At 40.0% G+C, this 17,966-nt stretch overlaps 1 long non-coding RNA gene across 1 annotated transcript in view; it reads left to right on the plus strand.

Annotated features, from left to right (window-relative positions):
• The window catches only part of LOC123380085, a 41,537-nt gene that overhangs the window by 14,767 nt on the left and 8,804 nt on the right, over nucleotides 1-17,966 (plus strand). Inside the window, exon 3 of the long non-coding RNA XR_006585384.1 lies at nucleotides 8,882-8,931. This is a non-coding gene — a long non-coding RNA (uncharacterized LOC123380085). The remainder of the gene's footprint in view (nucleotides 1-8,881; nucleotides 8,932-17,966) is intronic.

The following is a 17,966-nucleotide window of genomic DNA, read 5'->3' on the forward strand; positions in this document are numbered from 1 at the left end:
TTCTTATTTAATGTGTAATTTCTTATTGTTGTGGTAGTCACAAAGTATCAGACTCTTTTAGGTTTAGTCTTTGCTCTCAACCTAAAATACTATCAGGTAAGGAAATAAAGTCTGGCTCTAGAAGCCTGACAATTTGGTAATTTGCCTGAAAAAAATGTATTCCACATCCCAAGTGTACTTCACGTCTGTGTGCAAATCTTTCCTCTTCCTGCATTTAGGATCACCCTGTGAGAGAAGGACCTAAACCCTGTGGTTTAAGGACTGCCCAGTGCAAAAAGGCTTTTCTCATAGCAGTGGTTCTCAGTGGGTTGATTTTGTCCTTACCTCTTGCCCTGAGACATTTGACAATATCTGGAGACATGTTTAGCCATCAAAACTGAAGGAGTGCTACTGGCAGGGAGCAGGTGGAAGCCAGGAATGCTGCTGAACACCCCACAACACACCCCAGGAGCTCCCCCCTTAACCCTCTGCCACTGAACAAAAAACGTCCAAGCCAAAATGTCAATAGCAATGAGGTTGAGAAACCAACTCTGTTCTCGACTTTGACCAAGAACAGGCCCTGTTAACAAGCCTTGCTTGATCCATGGGCAGCAATAGGAAAATGTGTTCATGAGATCTGATGCTGAGTCATTGGTGATACTTGTGTGAACTTTGGGAAAACTGGCTGCGCTTGTTAGACTTGATGGGTGTGTATGTGTCTGCCAGACACTTGGTTTGTGTGTAATGGAAAGTGAAATGGAGGCTCTTAAGCAGGGGTTGGGGCGGTTGGAGCACAATCTATTTAGAGACAGTAGACATGTCTACGGCCATACCACCCTGAACGCACCCGATCTCGTCTAAAGACAGTAGACATACTGCCCTTCCATTGGTCTGCTTTCGGTTGGTCGGGGGCTTGAGCAAATCACCCCTTGGGGCCTCCATTCTCTTATCTATCAACTAAGAATTTGAACTAGCTTGTTGCTCTCTGTTCCACAATTGTAGAATGAATGAAAAAATTACCTCACAATTAAATGGAACTATTTAATATAATTTAGACTGGACATCTCCTTAATCTGTAGTTCCCTAATTTTTTTTGTCATCAAAAATGAGGGTCATCTTTAAATATCTGTACTCAAGATTTATTGTGTCAAATCTGTACTCAAGATTTATTTTATATTCTAGGAAGACAGAGTATCCATTGGTGTTTAAAGGTTGCCCGTCTGTGATGTGCTTCTTATAGAAAAATCTAGTTTGTCTAGCTACTTGTTCTACCACTTACCTCGAAGAACTGTCAGTGTTGCTCCACCAAAACTACACCGACCTGGCTGACCACTAAAGCTCCCTGGAAAAGATAGTACCGGAGAATCAGGCCTGAGGAGAGAGCCGTTGGGAATTGTAGCCTGTAATGACCTCAGTCTTTATGCAGTACCACACCCTTTTCTGAAAACTCCCTGAATCAATGGTGCATTGGTCTGACTCATCATTGCCCAGAAGTATGTAAGATGGGAAGAGGAAATGAAAAGGAAACGGGCTCACATAGTTGCTGCATAGTCAGCACATAGCATACTTTACAAAAGTTATCTGATTTAATCATCACAAATACCTGACAAAGGGGATTATATTAACATCCCTTTACCTGATACGAAACTAAAGCTCAAGAAAAGCTGATCTATTTACAAGCTATAGAAAACTGACTCAAGGGGACATAAGTAATAAAATTAATTCATTGGGTCGTGTAGCCAAGAAGTCTAGAGGTAGAAGTGGAGCTTGTTCCAAAGCCTTAAGATACATCACCGTTGTCCCAGTTTCTATTTCTCCTTTGTGTGTTCTCAAGTCTTGGTTTTGGCTTTCGGCAATTCTGTGCCTCCCAGAAGCCCTAGGTTTTCCCAGCAGGACCTCATACCTCATTGCTGGAGTAGACTGGAGTGCCTGCACAAGCCCTGGATTCACTCTTTCTCAATGGCTCTTGTCAAGTCACACATTTTTCCCAGAACTAAACACTCAGTTGAGGAGGGTGAGTTGGTACTGGGAAATGATGCCTGGAGTTTCTCACACAAAAATCATTTTATTTTATTTTATTTTATTTTATTTTATTTTATTTTATTTTATTTATTATTTTCAGAGAGAGAGAGTCAGGAAAGGGCAGAGAGAGAGAGAGAGAGAGAGAGAGAGAGAGAGAGAGAGAGAGAATCTCAAGCAGGCTCCACACTGTCAGCACAGAGCCCTATGTGGGGCTCAAACTCATGAACCATGAAATCATGACATGACGTAAGCCAAAATCAAGAGTTGGATGCTTAACTGACTGAGCCACCCAGGTGCCCTACAAAAATAATTTTTAAAACAAATCTAAAATCCAAGTTGGAATTCAAGTATCAAACAAAAAATTTATTGTCAGAATCTGGGCGGCTAAGCTTTAATTCCCAATCACGCTCTAGAAACTCTTGAGATTTTTATTAGTAATTTAGAGCTTATTATTTAGTGTATTTTGAAGTTGGTCTAGATAAGGTATAGAGACTAAACAACCTTTCCACTAGTGTAATTTTTGTTCACTGCTTATATTACTGGATATATTTCTCTCCCTGATTGGTGGAAGTCCTCATGAAAAGATAAGCAAGACAGGTTAATTCCCTGTATCCCACACTCTGATCATCTTGGAAAGGGGTTATAAGAAAGAATCGGAAAGATCTCTAGATCCATCCTGGTATCTTTTGCTACTACACATCTTCCCAGTTTCCAAAGATGACTCCTTTGTTTTCAGCTATGAGCTATTTCATCATTATTCATATGACGATTTCTAAAGCAGTTTGAGTCAATTGCATATGATTTAAAAATAATGAAGCTAACAATTTTAACAGGAAGACTACATTACTCTTCCTATTGCAGAGATTTTTCTCTCCATAATATAAAACGTAAACATCTTCAATTAAGAGAATTCATATGGGCTGAGGAAAATTGTCTGAGCAGCAGCCACTTATTCTGTAGAAACAAAGACCATGGAATGTGGATGTGAAACTTGTTTGTCCTCAAGAAGTGAAGAGAAATCAATAAAATTTATTCTGAAATGGAAGGAGTTATATTAGTTGGATGTTTCAGCCTTTACTTGTGCAGATGCATATCAGGCAAAAACAGGTTTCTCATCCGTCACATAACTATCAATATGCCAAAACCATCTTTGATTATCCACAGCCCACCCGGATGGAAAATGCATTCCACCTTTTTAAAAATTACTTGTTTTGCTAGGTCAGAAAACTAACGTTGAACAAAACAGTGCTTGTGAAGAAATTAGCTCAAAAATGTCAAATATTAATTTTTTGGTTTACCTCAGGCTACCTTTAGACCACAGGGTAGAAATGATTTAAAAAACAAAACAAAACAAGACCTCCTTTATAACATTAGATTTGAAAACAGAAAACAGACCACAATACTGAAACGATGGTGAATTGTCTTTATGGACTTATTTAGAATCACTTATTGTCTCTGGGCAGAAGTCAGAGTTGGCCTCCTGCTGATCCGTCTTTTCTTGGGCGCAGCTCAGGACATCACAGCTTGAGTGACCAAGAGGTAGATGGCATATTCAGAGAAGAGGGACTTTGGTAGCGAAAGGCCTCAAAATGAGGTCATGACCAGTCTGGATTTGTTGAAGGAACTTGGATGTTCAACCTAGGAAATGGCAAGACGTTGTTTCTTTCTCCAAATAACCCAGAGGTTTAACTTGACATAGAGAACTAAGTGCCCTATTCTGTGGATCCTTAGGGAAAACCAGAAGCAGTGAAAGGAGGCTCAAGAAAGTGGCTAAGTGGGGCGCCTGGGTGGCGCAGTCGGTTAAGCGTCCGACTTCAGCCAGGTCACGATCTCGCGGTCCGGGAGTTCGAGCCCCGCGTCAGGCTCTGGGCTGATGGCTCAGAGCCTGGAGCCTGTTTCTGATTCTGTGTCTCCCTCTCTCTCTGCCCCTCCCCCGTTCATGCTTTGTCTCTCTCTGTCCCAAAAATAAATAAACGTTGAAAAGAAAGTGGCTAAGTACACAAATGATAGAGTCCAAAGTCAGGGCTCAAATACCTGTTCCACCACATACCAATTATCTAAGCTTGGCAAGATATTAGCCACTCTGAGCCTCAATTTCCCTGTCTGATAAGTAGGCAAAATAACAACTAACTTGGGGGGTTGTTATGATAATCAAATGAGTCAACAGTGTATGCATAGTGCGATGTGTAGCAACTGGTATTACTAAGGGTTTAACAAATGGTGGCTGAATAGTTGCTTCATAAGTCATCATCACACTGTTACTATCACTTGTCAGAAGTATTCAGTGATAAAAAGTCTTGCCTTTGGAAGCAGTAATTTCAGCTATCACTAGAAATATTCCTTACCTGGCAAATGGGCTTCAAGACTTGAAGTCACCTGATCTGGATTTATTTTATTTTTTATTTTTTCAATATATGAACTTTATTGTCAAATTGGTTTCCATACAACACCCAATGCTCATCCCAAAAGGTGCCCTCCTCAATACCCATCACCCACCCTCCCCTCCCTCCCACCCCCCATCAACCCTCAGTTTGTTCTCAGTTTTTAACAGTCTCTTATGCTTTGGCTCTCTCCCACTCTAACCTCTTTTTTTTTTCCTTCCCCTCCCCCATGGGTTTCTGTTAAGTTTCTCAGGATCCACATAAGAGTGAAAACATATGGTATCTGTCTTTCTCTGTATGGCTTATTTCACTTAGCATCACACTCTCCAATGGAGTACTACATGGCAATGAGAAAGAACAAAATAAGGCCCTTTGTAGCAACGTGGATGGACCTGATCTGGATTTAAATTGCAGTGCTAACATTTACTAGCTCTGTTAACTTGGATAAGGTATTTAATTTGCATGAGCCTCAGTTTTCTTGTCTTATATGATGATAATAACACCTCTTTCACAAATTGGCTTTTTTCCTGAGTGATAACTATAATAGTCAAAACAAGAGTATAATTTTTAGCATGTTCTTAGTTCCAGACACCATTCTAAATGCCTTATATGCATTCATTTAGGTAATCCTTTCAACAAAACTGGAGGAGCTTATGACTGTTATTCCCATTGTATAGATGAGGAAACTGAGGCACACAAAACTAAATCATTTCCCCAAGGTCACACAGCTAATAATAATAAAGGGTAGAACAGGAATCATGAATCCAAGATGTCTGGCTCCTGGGACCATGTTCATGAGCATACCCAACACAGTGCTTTACGCTGAACATGTTTGTTAATTCCTTCCCCATGCACTGGAAGATCACTTAGCTGCCATAGCCATACAAAAGGTCAAACTTCCCAAGGGTGGTAATTCAAGAATCCAGACCTACCTTTCTTGAATGCCAATACATGAACTAGGGTCTGATTGCCAGTTCGTGAAAGATCACTTTGAACAGTACTAACGGGAAGATTAAATCTAATGAATATGTTCAAAACCCGAGTGTAAGCCAATCCCACAGTCTCCAGATATTTTGGATAGCATAAGTAAACAAACAGAAGCAGTGGCGTGTGGGTGGCTCAGTCAGTTAAGTATCTGACTTCAGCTCAGAGCATGAGCTCATGGTCCGTGAGTTTGAGCCCCTCATTGGGCTCTCTGATGTCAGCACAGAGTCCACTTCAGATCCTCTGTCCCCTTCTGTCTTTCCCCCTCCCCTGCTCGCTCTCTCCCTCAAAAACAAACATTTAAAAGAAGCAAAGATGTAGGGCATATTGAGTGTAAAATAAATGGGTATGGAAACTCTACCTCTGCCTCAGGCATGCAAGGCTGCGCAATTTAGAAGGAGTAGGAGAATCAACATCTGGGTCCAGGGCAGATTTTGTCTGTGAAGAACATCCTTAATTACAGCATGTATACAATAGGAAAAAGGTGAGCTTTCAGCTCAGGGCATAATACTTAGGAAAGAAAAATAACTGGTTAGGAATAGGGATCAAAGACCCTGATTCAAGTCCTGTAAAGGTGGGCCCCCTGAAGGGCTCTTTTCCTATAGTTGAGTGACTGTGACACTGTGTGGAGTTGACAAAGAGCAACATTTTGTGTGTGTGTGTGTGTGTGTGTGTGTGTGTGTGTGTACTCTCACACACACATATAAATGCACATTAATTCATGCACATACCTATATATTTCAAGATCATACCCATAAAAATAATTTTAATAGATCATCTGTCAGTTATTCCTTAACTAATTATTTAGGCAAAAGATTTTCCTCCAAGTTTTAGTACAGAATACAGAAGGGGAAAAAAAACTTTTGTGATCCTTCAGTTGGAATTTGATTCACAGCCAAATTAATTTCTCTTTCCAGTGTTTTGTTTTTCCCCCCTTCCCTGAACAGTGCTTGGGAAATGATGAATATTTTTTCGTGAGAGCAAACACACATATTTTGGTTCCCTAGATTCCAGCATGGCGTAAATACCTAAAGGAGATATCAGTATTGTGAAAACTCCAAAGTAGCTGGAAGGCAGACGTGCAATGGGGAATTTTCCAGAATGCTCTTTGACAGCAAGTTGTGGTGGAATGTTCAGCAGGGAGTAGAAGATGACATTTGGTAATTCTTTAATTCCCGAGAGAAGAGAATGACTCAAGTGTTTCTAAAGAAGCAGAACAGTGTATGTATCAGAATAAGAGAAGGGCAAAATAAATAACTGCTGTTGTATAAGATAAAGGAATAGAAATGACTTATTGTGAAGGAAAGGCCTTTACAAAATTGGAGTGGACTTGAAAGACTATTTTTAAAATTTACTGTGAGTGCCAGATAATAATGAAAAACATCTGTGCATCTTTCCCCAAATAACAGATAAATAAAATAAAAAGTGAGCAGAGAGCAGAGATTTTGTCCCTTTTACACTGGGAAGAGTTACTGTTTTACTTGGGCATTTTCTCCTGCCAATTGGAAGGAAATAGATTCTTTGGGTGCCATCTAGTGGCTAAGTGAAGGAAGGCAACTAAAAGAGGGAATTTGTTTTATTTCCCACACAGGAAAAAAGAAATGAGTATAATGAAACAGGGATAAGGCATTAATTTGAAACTTATTAAAGAAATCAACACTCATTCGTATAATCAAGAATTTGGAGGTGATTTGGAGAAGGCAGGGACTTTTGCCTCTCAGTTTTTGCTCAATTCCCAGCACCTAGAAAGACATCCAGCACCCTGTATAAACATTATGTTAGCCTGCTTGAAACAAAATGAATAAATGGAGACAAACATTATAGGATTTGAGAGACCATGTATATCTTGTTCTGCATAGATATTTCACCTCCCCAGATTTTTTAAAGGTATGGTGCAACTTTTACAAATGATTTTAAATAACAAAATTAGAATTCTTTGCATTAAAGCATTGTTATTGTAGATTCTTCAAAATCATGTCAGGAATTCTTTGCAGAGTTTGAAATGGGATACAGCAAATCTAGACTACTAATCCCTAAAATTCATATTACTTGGCATTATCTGCTAATTTCTTTCTTTCTTTCTTTCTTTCTTTCTTTCTTTCTTTCTTTCTTTCTTTCATTGTGCACATTTTCAGGAATAGAAGGAGATTAATACACATTGTATCTCTCTGATGAGCTAGTTGTCTTGTTTATACATTAATTAATGTAATCTTCACACAGAAGACAATTGGGTAGCTTAAAAACCTGAGGCTCAGAGGTTCAGTCAGAGTCCACCCAAGCTTTTTGGCTTGAAAGCTTGTCATTTTTGTACCATTGCCTGCATCCAAGAAGTTGGTTTAGAGTTGGACATGTAACCAGTTCATGGCCAATGACACAGAGAAGAAGTCTTCCAGAAAAGTTTCTCATCCATCCATCCATCCATCCATCCATCCAGAAAAACGCTTTCTTTTCTGCTTCTTGACATTGGTTTCTGAAAATGTGATGTCTGGAGCTGCTGCAGTCATCTTGTGGCCATGAGGGGAATGACTTCACACATCAAGGGTGACAAAGTAAATAGATGAAAAAAATGGGCATTTTTGACATTACAGGAGCAACTAAGCTAATCGACTCAGAGGCCGCTCTACCTTGAACTTCTTGTTACATGGATAATAAAGAACCTCCTTTCAAAAGCCATTAAGAGGTTATTTTTCTGTTACTTGCAGCTGAAAACATCTTCATTCAAACAGGCAAATGGAATAGAAGAGATAAATAATCAGAAATTGTTTAAACACTGTTAGAAAGGAGAATTAATACAAGTCTTATCTTAATAAATCAGAGAGATAATCCTGCATTTAAAAAAAGTCAACAGGGGCGCCTGGGTGGCGCAGTCGGTTGGGTCCGACTTCAGCCAGGTCACGATCTCGCGGTCCGTGAGTTCGAGCCCCGCGTCAGGCTCTGGGCTGATGGCTCGGAGCCTGGAGCCTGTTTCTGATTCTGTGTCTCCCCCTCTCTCTCTGCCCCTCCCCCGTGCATGCTCTGTCTCTCTCTGTCCCAAAAATAAATAAACGTTAAAAAAAAATTTTAAAAAAAAGTCAACAAATGACACATTGAAAAAAGTCCAACAGAATGTACTTGGTGAACTTTCAATTGTGGAGGAGCTACATTCCATACAGAGAATAATAAAAAGACAAGAAAACAGAAACCCTGAAACAGGCTCCAGGCTCTGAGCTGTCAGCACAGAGCCCGGGTGGGGCTCAATCTCACAAACTGCAAGATCATGACCTGAGCCGAAGTCGGACGCTTAACCGACTGAGCCATCCAGGTGCCCCAAGAATGCCCCTAATAGACTGTTTAAAACTAAGCTTTAATAACTTTCTCAAATGCTCTTTCATGCAAACAGAAAAATAAGTAAGCCAAACGTCAGCACACAGGATCCATACTGCAATAAGCATGCGGTTAATTGTAAGTGGTGCTCACATATTTTTATACAGTGATATAAATGTTAATCCAAATTCACTTTGTTTTTCCCATCTCAGGTTCCTGATTCCAGGAGATGATTCCAAAAGTGAATTTTCCACACTGAATGGTGAGTTCCAATTATTACATGTATTTCCCACATAATTAAATGAAACTACTTTTTAGCTGTCTACCTTCATTTTCTGGAAAACAAATCTAAGTATGAAACCACCCCCACCCCCGCCAAAAAAATAAAAACAAACACTTCTAATTGAAGTGAAAATTAAAAATAGGGGCACCTGGGTGGCTCAGTCAGTTGAGTGTTCGACTCGTGAATTCGGGTCAGGTCATGATCTCAGGGTTGTCGGATCGAGCCCCATGTCAGGCTCTGCACTGAGCATGGAGCCTGCTTAAGATTCTCTCTCTCCCTCTCTTTCTCTCTCCCCCTCACTCTCTCCCTCTGCCCCTCTCCCCCATTGGTGTGTGGTCTCTTGGAAGTAAAAAAAAAAAGTTTATTAAAAGAAATTCAGATAGGGGCGCCTGGGTGGCGCAGTTGGTTAAGCGTCCGACTTCAGCCAGGTCACGATCTCGCGGTCCGGGAGTTCGAGCCCCGCGTCAGGCTCTGGGCTGATGGCTCAGAGCCTGGAGCCTGTTTCCGATTCTGTGTCTCCCTCTCTCTCTGCCCCTCCCCCGTTCATGCTCTGTCTCTCTCTGTCCCAAAAATAAATAAACGTTGAAAAAAAAAATTAAAAAAAAAAAGAAATTCAGATAAAAGATGAAAATAAGTGAAATAGGGGGCACCTGGATGACTCAGTCAGTTAAGCCTCAGACTCTTGATTTCAGCTCAGGTCATGATCTGCCAGTTTTGTGAGATCGAGCCCCATGTCATTCTCTTCCCACTGCTTGGCTTCTCCCCGCCTCTCTCTTTCTGTCCCTCCCCCACTCCACTGTCTCTGTCTCTGAAAATAAATAAATAAACTTTTAAGAAAGAAAATAAGATAAATATTTTCAAAGTTAGCTGAGGTGTTGATTTTAGTAAATATACAATTACTTGGATTACATCAAAATAGCAAGACTTGAAAGTCATAGCTGTTTGCACTGTGTTGTGTCTCAGCAAACACACACACTCACACACACAAACACGAAAACAAAAGCAGCACAAAACAAACTGAAATGATCATCTCTTTTAGGATAAGATCTGAATCATTTCCTTCGAAATGACTTTTTTGGGGTAAAAGATTAAAAAGTAAACACTTTAGGGACCTGGGTGGCTCGGTTGGTTAAGCATCCAACTCTTGGTTTCAGCTCAGGTCATGATCTCATGGTTCGTGGGTTCAAGCTCCACATCGGGCTCTGTGCTGACAGCACAGAGCCCACTTGGGATTCTGTCTCCTGATCTCTCTCTGCCCCTCCCCTGCTTGCTCTCTATCTCTCTCAAAATTAAGCAAATACACATTAAAAATTTAAAAAAAAGGTAAACACTTTATTCTTCTCTTTGCCTTTCTCAAGAAGTAGTTAACTGGAAAGGGTTAGCAGGGGGAAACGGAGGCACCTCAGTCATCCTGTTCCTTTTCTTGCTTCCATTTGGTCAGGAGAGCCATCTTGTCCATCCAATCAACTTTCAATAAAATTTAATTTCTTCTTACCTCGGGCTTAGGAAAGTATGGTTTACAATTTGGTATGACTTTGAAGAGGTTATTCTGTTACCGTCCTAGATTTCAAAACATGTTTTGCCATTAGTTCACTGTGATCAGTAATGTAATAAATTCCAAGTCTGAAAGAATTTATGTGTAAAACCATCATTAAATCACAGCTTAGAGACATTCTCAGAATATTGTTCTTATACATTGTTAGACTATCACAATAAAGTGTGTGGTATTTTTCATTAACCTCATATATATGTCTTTGCAACTATGGCATAAATAATAATAAATCAAACAATAATTGTACCTTCAGAACACGCCTATGAGATAGGTATATTATTATTCCCATTCTACAGATAGAGAAACTGAGGCTGAGTGGAAGAATAACTCATTTGAGATCACACAGCTATCAAGTGGCAGAGCCAGGATTTGAACCCAGGCAGACTGAACATAAAACCTCTGGCAATAGCAAACAGTCTTAATTCCCTTGCTCTGGTGAGACGATAGTTATTTTAATTAGCTTGTTAAAATTATGTCAGAAAGGATCACTCATGCATGCATGGCTGGTGGGAATGTAAAATGGCAAACCCTCTTGCCAACAGTTTAGTCATTTCTTATAAACCTCAACATGCAACGACCATATGGCCTGGCAATTGCACTCTTGGGCATTTAGCCCAGAGAAATGAAAACTTGTATTGATGCAAAAATCTGTGTACAAGTGTTCATAGTGGTTTTATTTCTAATAGCCCCAGCCTGGGAACAACCCAGATATCCTTCAGCGGGTAAATGGTAAACAATTCAGCCATACCCTGGAATACTACTCAGCAGTAAAAATGAATGAACTGTTGATACACACAGCCACTTGCATGCATCTCCAGGGAATGATGCTGAGTGGAGAAAAGCCAACCCTAAAAGGTTAGATATGGATTTTACTTGCGTAACATCTTTGAAGTGGCAAAAATCGTGGAGAGCTGACTTGTGGTTGTCAGTGGTGAGGGATAGGGTGACAGGTAGGAAGACCGTAGATGTGGTCACAAATGGGCAATGCCAGGGATCTTTGTGCTGATAGAATTCATTTGTGTCCCTACTACACTGGTAGACCCAAGGATCTACACAAGTGATAAAATTACATAAAACTAAATACACACACATACACACAATGTAAGTGAAACTGGGGAGATTTGGATAAGATCTGTGGATTGCATCACTATCCATGTCCAGTTTTGGTATTGTAGTATGTTTTTGTAGGTTATCATTGGAGGAAAACTGAGTCAAAGGTACATGGGATCTCTGTGTTATTTTTTTTACATCTACATGTGAATATATAATTATCTCAAAATAAAAAGTATACTTAAAAAGTATTGTAGATAATCCTATTATCTTCATTCAAATTATTTTGCCACGTCCCTAAGGAAAGTGAACTAAAAATTTTATAGTACCTATTTTTAGCCGCAAAGTAAGCTGAGCTGTAAAAATAAGGTTCCATTCATCAAGTAAAGCAGCCATCCTTCACTGATGCACTGCCTTTATTGTTAGTAATGCATCCACTAACAAGTGATTCAGTAATACCACATCTTTGTGCTCCATGGACATGCATTATACAGTGTGTGTGTGTGTGTGTGTGTGTGTGTGTGTGTGTGTGTGTGTAAGTGTGAAAAGAAATCCCTTAACAGTACAGCTTTCCTCTTGCATTAATTCATTATCTGAGCTTGGGCATAGATGTCTGGTTTTCGTTTTCTTTGTGTGTGGCCAATGTCAAAGTCATCAATTTTTAAATTTAAATCCACTTTATTTGTCAATGCCCACTGATTTTAAAAATATACAGAATTTGAACCACTTATTTTTCTTTAAAAAAAATGGCATGATAGTTTCTTTCACCTTTGATTTGAACGGGATGGAGGAGGGGAAGTATCTTTGAAAAAAAATAGCTTTTAAAGTCTGCTTTCTTCAAGCACAGTACTAATGAATCAAGGCGGTCCGAAGTTACAAGCTTCTGGTTTTGAGCTGTCATTTTCTTCACTCACTCTGGCTCCAAATTCCCCAGCTTCGGCTCCCCTGCCACTTGTGTTCAACCTGCGCCTGTTGTTATTGGTGTTGATATAATATACACAAAGCGAGATTTGCCTTTATGGTTGCCATGGAAACACTGCTTATTAATAAAAGTCTTTCTTCTGAAAGGAATTGTGATGTGATGCATTCACCCAGGTCTGTAAGCAAGTTTTCTACATTCTGAAATCACATATTTAATAAAGACCTAGCTCTGAAAAATTGACCTCTGGCATTTACTGTCCCCTTTAGTGACCTTGTACTGTTTCACAAGATACGCACTATTTTTCCAAAGTTGTGACCACATCCTTCTGGCCACAGGGAACTAAATATAATAAGTAAAGCAAGGAATAATTCTCTTCTTCCCTACACCACCCTCCTTCCAATTTGAAAACTTGTTACAATTATTTACATGTCTCCCTGCTCTATGCTCCAATCAAAATTATGGCTGAAAATACTTTGTAAATTTATCCAGTAGCATGGTGCTTACAGCTGGCATGATCCAGTTGAGAAATTTATTGCAGATTGTCTTATATCGTGTGTTGTGTCCTATATATTTACATTGTCACTTCCAGTGACTATGAGTCAAAGGCAACAGCACCCTGTCCTGTGCTAATTATATATTCCTCTCTTTCTTCCCTCTTGCTTGCCTTACTAGCTTAGGGATGAACAGTAAATCACTCAGTTGACAAATGTTTATTAAGCTCCTACTGTGTGCCTAGCACATTCTAAGAGCTAGAGATACAGCAGTGAATAAGATATGTTTCTAGATTTTAATTATATCTGGAGAAAACTTGATTTGCTTTGGGTATAAATAATCTTTTCCTTTTGCCCCTTTTGATTAAAAAAAAAAATGCCACCCAAACTGTTTTGTTGGTGCTGTTCATCACTGAGACCCTTTTGTTCCTCATTTAAACACATAAAAGTGACAGTTGTAAATGGAAAAGTTAAAAAGATGCAGCATTGCTCAAAAGCAGTATCAGTAACTTTGATGGAAAAGTAGTGGGGCAGAAGCTCTGGAAATAAAAGCTAGAGAATGGCTGGAATTTTAACTCCTGCAGTGTGAGATGATCAGGAGACCAGAGTCTGCCCATTGCTTGAATTAGAGGCCTGGGGTAAGGAGCACCCCAGCCCATGAAAGAAAGAGAAAAACAGCTTTTGACCAACATCTGGGGTTACAGTTTATGTAAAGTTACTTAACCAAGATGATCCGGCACCCAGGTCTCATGCTCCCCTGCCTACTGACACAGTGCGTTCATCTATATTTGTTCCAATACAAATACAGATGAGCTCAGAGTAAGCTCGGAGTCTGGACTGGGGTTCCCAGTTGTCTAGGCAGTGTATTAGTGGGAAAGGTAAATATACACAGAACATATGGGATGCCTGGGTGGCTCAGTGGATTAAGCACCTGACTTCAGCTCAGGTCATGATCTCACAGTTCATGAGTTCGAGCTCCACATCAGGCTTTGTGCTGACAGCTCAGAGCTGGAGACTGCTTCAGATTCTGTGTCTCCCTCTCTGCCCCCCCCCCCCCCCCCAGCTTGCACTCTGGCTATCTCTCACAAAAATAAATAAACATTAAAAAAATTTAAAAATATACAGACAGCATAAGAAAACAAATAAAGAACATGGGAGGAAAAAAAAAACTTCCCTAAAAATGAGCTTGAAAGCCAAAATTCCAAAGTACACCAGAAATATAACTGAAAAGATAACCAAGAAAGTTAAAGATTGGGGTAAATAATCACTCTGAATAAAGTGAAAATAACAGAGCAATCTGAAAAATTAAAGCAAGTATGTTTAAGATTTTAACAAGATATTTCAGAGAGAGAAAATATAACAGTCTTAATATAAAGATTATGAAACCAAAAGCAATAACATATGTAAAGGAATCAAGTAAAAACTTTGGAAAGGAAAAATATTATTATAGACAAAATAACAAACAATGAACTCAAGACTAAATGCAGTTGGAAAGAAAATTTTAAGACATTAGGAAAGGGGCACCTGGGTGGCTCCATTGGTTAAGTATCTGACTCTTGATTTCAGCTCAGATCATGATCTTATGGTCCATAAGATCTAACCCCTCCCATTGGGCTCCATGCTGACAGTGCAGAGCCTGCTTGGGATTCTCTCTCTCTCCCTCTCTTCCTCTCTCTCTCTCTCTGTCTCAAAATAAATATAAACATTTTAAAAATTAAAAAAATAAAACATTAGGAAAAGTGTGCTTAGAAATATACACAGAATGCAGCCCCAGGAGGTAAGACATTGAAAATACGTATATTAAATAGCAGTTATGGTATTATACAGAACTGAAAAGAATAAAATTTCATTTTGAAATACCACATAATACATAGCAGGATGTATTTAAAAATAGACAATTATTTATTTCAATGAGAAGATTCCCCCAAATAAGCCTTTGTCCATTATGACAATGTAAACTTCAAAGGATGTTGGCGAGACAGTGAATTGTCTACTTACAGAATTTACTTTATTCACACATGTATTTAAATTACGTATTATTAAAATACAGTAATTTAGAAATGTTGTTTTTTCTTCCCCACCCACACTTTAAAAAAAATTCAACCTTTTCAAATGCATCTTTGACATCAGCATCTTTGTTAGTAGAGTATCTTTTTAAAGTTTTTAAAATGTTTGCTTATTTGTGTGTGTGAGAGAGAAGGAGAAAGAGAGAGAGCAAGTGGGGGAGGAACAGAGAGAAAGGGAGACACAGAATCTGAAGCAGGCTCTAGGCTGTCAGCACAGAGCCCCATGTGGGCTCAAACTTACTGACCAGCAGACCATGACCTACCTGAAGTCAGACGCTTAGCCAGTTGAGCCACCCAGGTGCCCCTGTCAGTAGAATACTTTTCAAGCATCATAGCAGCATCACCTGTGCCTCAGTTGCTCTGAGATAGTCTTTTATGACTGTATGTGCAATGTTGGCACTAGACGTTCCCATTCACATACATTAGTATAGTTTTATTTTAATTTTTATTCTTCTTCTGGGTTTATATTCCTCATCCTCATAATGCAAGAAGCACTTCTGATTTTTTTTAAAAGATGTATTTATTTATTTTGAGAGAGAGAGGGAGAAAGAGTGTGTGTGCATGTGCGTGTGGGGGGGAGGGGCAGAGAGAGAGGGAGACAGAGGATCCAAAGCAGGGCTCCGCACTGTCAGCACAGACCCGGATGCTGGGCTCCAATTCAAGGTGCGAGATCGTGACCTGAGTTGAAACCGAGCTGGACCCTTAACCAACTGAGCCACCCACGTGCCCCGAACCACTCTTGCTTTTTAAAGTAATCTTTAACAGCCTTATATCTGATGGCCTCCAAACCTTGCGAACATAAACTCAATTCCAGAAATAAATATTGAAATTGTTCATCCTCCTTGCCTTTTTAAATACTAATTTTAGCATATGATCTTTGTAAACATCAAAACTGACATTAATTGTAGAAAAGACACCGCAGGGTAGTTTCTGGCTGACATGTCCTAGGCAGTATTTTATGGCTTATGGAAGTGATCCATAACATTAGAGATTGTGTAGGGACCCATATCTATACGGTCATTCCTTTTCTATAATTGTTGGGGGAAGTTTTACCTTATATTTGAGTTACGTCATCACAAGCCTGGCAGGCATGTCTCTCATATACACCACACACACACTTACACTCACCCCCTCATGCTCGCACACACACACACACACCTGTTGTGTGCTGCCTGGAACAGGTCCCAGCAGCTGCTGGGGTGGGTGGAATAAGACAGCTGAAGTTGCCTTTCTGTCTCGTAGAACAGCTGGTGGTGGAAGGAGACATGTTGGCAAAGATGCAGGTGAAGAGTCCAGTGTTTCCTGCCAGGCTTTTGCCTGAAAACAGTGGCAACAACACCAAATAGGCCCCACTTGAACTTCATGAAAAAGGCAAATGTGTGGAGAGAACCTATAAAGCTCAAACTAGGACAAGTCAGGTGAGGCGAATGCAACATTTAAGGTGGCCCTCAGTGAAGGTGCTGACTCTGCCCCTGCAGGACCTTGAGGGTGAGTGCCACCTTAAATTTTGTGCGGCTCCTCTCATCCTATCCCTGCCAACTTTGCTCTTTGATGTGTAGCGTCTCTAGGCTGTAAGCCACCCATGACCAAGAATAACGTGACAAGAAAATCTCAGTGAGGTAGCAAGTGTAGTTTTCTCCCATTGATGCATCTGGGAGGTATTTGATAATGGACTTAAAAGAAGGACTGCGTTGAGAATTCTGAATATCAGTGTTCTTCTAGGTTAATTAAGGTGTGTTTTAGGGGCACCTGGGTAGGTCAGTTGGTTAAGCGCCTGACTTCAGCTCAGGTCATTATTTCGTGGTTCCTGAGTTCTAGCCTGCGTTGGGCTCTGTGCTGACAGCTCAGAGCCTGCAGCCTGCTTCAGACTCTGTGTCTCCCTCTCTCTGCCCCTCCCCTACTCACACTCTATTTTTCTCAAATATGAATAAATGTTAAAAAAATTTTAAAAAGTATGTTTTAAAACTGTATTTTATCTGCACACATACTCATCCGCGTGAACAACAGAGAAAACGTTTAAGTTGATCAAACTATTCTAGCCTCCTGTTTGTTCTTTGTTCTGGGTTGGTATCCTTAACTGATCCCAGCTAGGTTGCTTTTTTTTATATCATTGACTCAATCGCCAGTTACAGAGAATGTTCTCTTCATCAGCAATTACTACGAGTTAGTGTCTAAGTAATGTTTGTCTATGGCTACAGTTACCTGTACTCAGAATTACACAGGGCTTAATGACATTCTTTTGCTCCCAGCTATATTAACAAAATGCTTGCCCTAACTATTTATTCTCCAGGAATGATATCTCTGTATTTGTGCAGCATTCCACATCTCGGATTGGTTCCCCGTTGAGCAAGTCTCATCCATTTCTGGATTTTAGCCCAACAACTTCCAGGTTTGTTGTAACCTGAGCAACTCGTCCAGTGCATGAAAAAACTTGACTCTCTGTTGCCCTCTGAGTTGTCCACAGAGAATACCATCGCTGGGTTCTAATATTTAACCATTTCATGTTCATTATCATGCTGGTTTTCCATATGACATATGCCTGTTTCTGTTCTAAGTTCTGTGAAAAATGAGAGACACCAAAGCACAGGTGGAAAGTCCTTTAGCTCATTTATGCTTCTGACCATGAGATCCTAAAGTCCTATTTAATGCCCTTAGGGCCAAGCTGGCCTCCAATGTATGAATTAATCATCCATTCATAAGACAAACTCTTTCCTGTCTGCCTTTTCGCCTGTGTGCCCCTGTCCTTCCTGGCCTGATTCAGAATCCCTAAGGCAGGAATCACAACATCAAATGCATGGGGTCTGGTCAGAATATATGGATGAATGAAGCTGACCGTTGGAAGAGAAGGGTTACAGCTGTGGCAAACTGGCTTACAGGGCTTCTCTACAGATCCTGCATGGACTCCAAGTTCAAACCCAGATGTAAATGAGATA

This window comes from Felis catus, chromosome C2 (genome assembly GCF_018350175.1).
Source record: "Felis catus isolate Fca126 chromosome C2, F.catus_Fca126_mat1.0, whole genome shotgun sequence".
NCBI lineage: Eukaryota > Metazoa > Chordata > Mammalia > Carnivora > Felidae > Felis > Felis catus.